Source organism: Tupaia chinensis, unplaced genomic scaffold (genome assembly GCF_000334495.1).
Source record: "Tupaia chinensis unplaced genomic scaffold, TupChi_1.0 Scaffold000070_1, whole genome shotgun sequence".
NCBI classification, from domain to species: Eukaryota; Metazoa; Chordata; class Mammalia; order Scandentia; family Tupaiidae; genus Tupaia; species Tupaia belangeri.
In genome coordinates this window covers 520829-525636 of record NW_006159530.1, presented here as the reverse complement: position 1 = coordinate 525636, position 4808 = coordinate 520829, and positions in this window count along the sequence as shown.

Sequence of the window (4808 nt, the reverse complement as noted above, 5' to 3'; positions counted from 1 at the left end):
AAGTCTACGGGGAGGGGCCATATGCCTGCACATGAGTAGCACACTGCTCTGCAATGTTGGACCCAGGTGAGAAGGTTCCAGGTTTGTGTCTGGGGGTCTCTGCACATGCCAGGTACGTATACATATGACCATGATATGCGATGGCTGAGGCCAGGGGTTGAGTGTAGTGTGAAGACCCTGTTGAGAGTGCTTTTCTCTCTCTCTCAGAAGAAAGAAAGCAGGGACCAGCAGTTAGCATAATGGCTATGTCGCTGGACTCCCACGTAGTTGACCGTGGTTCAAGTCCCAGACCCGGTGGCTTAAACTCACGCTGGGTGCGTGTACGTGCATGCCTAAGATCCCGAGAGGAGAATAGAGGAGAAGGGATTGCGGCATGGCCATCCCCCCTGGGGGGTGATTTCTCGCTTTCTGTCTGTCTCTCTGTCTGTCTGGTGAGCGCACACGCTCAATAGCAAAAACCTCTCAAAAAAAAAAAAAAGAAAAAAGAAAGCAATAAACTTTAAAAAATGTTAATGCTTGGGCCAGGAGGTGGCATAGTGGTCAAGGTGCTAGACTCCCACCTGGCTGACCGTGGCTCAAGTCCCGGACCTGGGACTTTTCCTCTCTCTCTCTCTCTCTTTCTCCCTCTCTTGTGAGCATATGTGCCCTAGAGCAAATATTAAAAAAAAATTAATTAGCCCATCCTGAGATGGATACCAAACTTCAGCTGTGAAATATGGCTTTCCTTGACCAAAAATGAAGACTTTCTGCTGAGACTTCCCCCTCCAGACTCATTTCTAGTGGGAAGGGCACAAACCCAGCCAGGCCCATCCTGAGATAAATACTGAACTTCAGCTGTGAAATGTTGCTTCTGAGCGGCATGAATGCACGGTGCACGGCTTTCATTGTTTGCTTTTTAAAATTATAATCTTATGGGGTTTTATCATCTTTTTTTCTTTCTTCTTTTTCATTTTATTTTTTCTTCTTCTTTAATTCTTTTCCTTTTTTCTTTATCTTTAGTCATTGGCTGCTCGGCCTCTACACACTAAGTGTCTAGACAGGTCCAAGTGAACAGGATCCAAACATCTGAATATGATTAGGGTCAGAATAGTCCTCTATTCCCACTGATTCTGATGCACAGAGTAAAAACAGAACAGAAGAGAGAATGCAGATCACCTCCTTCTGCACGCCTCTGAACTTTCAGATTAACTTCGAGAATTAGGAAGAAATACACCATTCATCAGATGACAAGAAATCACCGCAGGGTCACAAGAAATATGGGAAAGCAAGAAAATACCTCTCCTCCAAGGGAAAAGCATAACTCTCCTTCATCCTCAGACAGTTCAATGGAAACCATGGAAATGTCTGATAAAGAATTTAGAATATTCATAATGACGAAGCTAACAGAGACGGAAGAGAAGAGAGACAAGGAACTGCAGAAGAGGCAGGAGAAAGGAGCTGATGAGTTCCAGGAGGTGAGAAAATTCTTGCAAGATCTACAAGAAGAAATATACACTATAAAAAAGAATCAAATGGACCTGTTAGAGATGAAGGCTAAAAAATACAGAAAGTCAAAAATCTCCCTTGACAGTATTAAAAGCAGACTAGATCATACAGAAAACCCAATCTCAGACATAGAAGATAGAATTGCTAGCCTAGAAAAATCCACCACGAAGACTGAGAAAATTGCTAAAAAAAAAAAAAAAAAGGAGAATATACGAGAAGTACTAGATACCATCAAACATGCAAACATCTGGGTAATTGGTATCCCAGAAGGCGAAGAGACTCATAAGGGCATTGATAATCTATTCCAGGAAATCCTGGGAGAAAACTTTCCAAACCTAGAGAGGCACTCAAAGATCCAGACCCAAGAAATACAAAGGACCCCAAAGAGAATCAACCCAAGAAGATCTTCTCCAAGACACATTATAGCCAGATTGACCAAAACCACAAACAAAGACAAAATACTAAGATTGGCAAGAGCTAGAAAGGTCAAGTTACCTCCAAAGGATATCCCATCAGGCTAACAGGGGACCTCTCATCGGAAACAATGTGAGTGAGGAAATAATGGGAAAACATATTCAAAGTGTTAAGGGAAAAGCAATTTTAACCAAGAATACTGTACCCAGTAAGATTATCCTTAATATGGGAAGAAAAGACAAGAACATTCTCAGATAAACAAAACCTGAAAGAATTTACCAACACCACGCCAGATTTCCAAGAAGTTCTCAAAGGAGTGCTATACTAGAAAACAATTAAATACAGACACGCAGAAATAAGAGTTCAAAAACTAAGAAAATGGCCAACTTAATCATAGGGACAAGTCTGGAGTTGAACATTATACCCCAGAATTAAATCAGGAAGATCGAGCCACAACAGAAGATAAAGTACATGAGACTGAACTGGTGAAATAGCATTTTATGACTTTTGACTAAAACATTGCTGATTTTCTTCTAGGCTTTGTTTTCTGGTTTTAAGGATTTTTGTCCTGTCTTGGGCTGCCGATAGGTTCATGTACCTACTATTTGAACGGAATCCCAACCTGTTTCCTGGCTTAAGTTTTAAGCAAAGTTCCTTGGCATTCTTTGATTTATTAAAGCTAAAACTGCTTTTCTTGGAATTAAAAAATATATTTAAAAATACCTATTTAATGACCGTAGTAAGCTATACAGCATCTGCTAGGTGCTACCTAATAGCATATTCATTCTACTCAGAATTTTATGCCTAAAGTCAGACATGTATTCACAGATATGTACATACCAGCTGAACTTGCCATTGAAAGTAGTTAGATTATTTAAGGAATTTTGTGAATCAATAAAACGTGGGGGAGAAAAGGAATGGAAAAGAGCTGTAGATACCTGAGACAGAGTGGGAGGAGTGTAGGAAATGGCAGAGGGTGAGGAATAGGGGTAAAAACAATTGGAAATGGACCAGCAGTTAGTGTAATGGCTATGTTGCTGAACTCCCATATAGTCTATCGTAGTTCGAGTCCCGGACCTGGTGGCTTAAACTCACACCAGGCACGTACACGTATGTGCCCAAGATCCTGAAAGGATAATGAAACAGAAGGGATGGAGGTGTGGCCATCCCCCCTGGGGGGTGATTTCTTGCTTTCTCTCTCTCTCTCTCTGTCTTTCTGGTGAGTGCACACGCTCTATAGCAAAAACCTCTCAAAAAATTATACACACACACACACACACACACACACACACACACATATATATGAAACTAGAAATGGAAAATTATTGATCATAACATACATGATTAACCCACTATGCAGTATATTCTGGACAGGAAATCACATTTTGCTTCCTGCGATGATGCTCAGGGAATGAGTATAAATTAATTAATTAATTTAAAAAGGTTTCAGGAGAAAATTACAGTACACTTGTAACTAGATTCTAACTTTGTCCATATTTTTAGTTTAAGGTATTTTCATGAATCAATAAAATGTGGGAAAAACCAATATTAATTAATACAATTAAGTAAGTAATTCTTTAAAAAATGTTAGCGCCACTGGAGAATGTCTTAGCCCATTTCGTGTTTCTATAACAGAACACCACAGACTGGGTAATTTATAAAGGAAATAGATCTACATCGTACAGTTCTGGAGGCTGGGAAGTCTGAGGTCAAGGTGTTAGCATCTGGGAGGACCTTCTTGCCTTGTCACCCAATGGCAGAAGGTGCGAGGACAAGAGAGTGCGTGTGAGAGACAAGGAAAGGGGTCCAAGCTCATCCTTTTGTCAGGAATCCCCTCCCGAGATGATGAACCTACTCCATCAGTGATGGCTCTAATCCATTCCCAAGGACAGAGCCCTCATGTCCTAAAGGCCTCTTAAAGGTCCCACTTCCCCAAACTGCTGCCGTGGGATTTAAGTTTTCAACACATGCACTTGAGCAGGGGGCATATTCAGCCCTGACAGGGCCGTTTCTCTAGTCAAAGAGTCACTGAGAGGACACACGAAACCTTCAGGGGCCAGGCAGATCCCCATGCTGTGGCCGGGATTCCTGTGCCCCAGGGCCCGGGCTCAGTGACGCTGAGGCCCTGAGGTGTGCTTTGGGTGCTGGGGAACAGCAGTGCTCTTTGGCTTCCCAAAGACAGACTCACTTTGGCAGGTCGACACCCAGGGGGTTCCCCTAGGGAACTTCTTGAGCAAACAGAGCTCTCCAAGTTCAAGGACCATTCGAATCCTTTGGGTTCATTGTGTCTATTTGACGTTCCACTTTCAACACTCCAGCAGGGCTCAGAGAGGCAGAGAGCCCTCACCACCATTCTAGTCCTGGCTTGCCACCTGAGGCCATGCTGGCTCCTGAGTGCACCTGCCCTGCCTCTGCCCAAGCCGTTCCCACCCCTGGGGCACTTTGACAGGTGCCTCTCTCCAGTCACTACCTGGCTAAATTTGCCCCTTCCCTGATACCTTACCCAAAGCCCACCTCTTGCAGGAAGGCCTCCAGCCTCATTCTCTTCGCCCGCTCCTGCTCCCCTGAGTCCCTTAACCAGAGTCTTGGCGCAAACCATGGTGGCTCCTCCAAGTTCCACGTTTTCTTCCCTTGCCTGGTTGCCCCGGAGGACATTGCTGTGTCCCTATCAGACACTGGCCAGAACAGCACTGACGGGGTCATGGGTAGGCTGCCACGTGAGAACTCAGACTGGTCACACACAAGGACTTCTGACCCTCCCAGCAGCCCCTGAACTGGCAGGTCCAGCAGCCCTGGGTTGCCCTCTCTGTCCCTGCATCACTTAGTCCCAGGCCACCACCTGCACCTCACAGTGGCCACCTCTGCTGGGAAGGTCATTTCCTTCTGAGGTGCATTTCTAGAAAGGATTT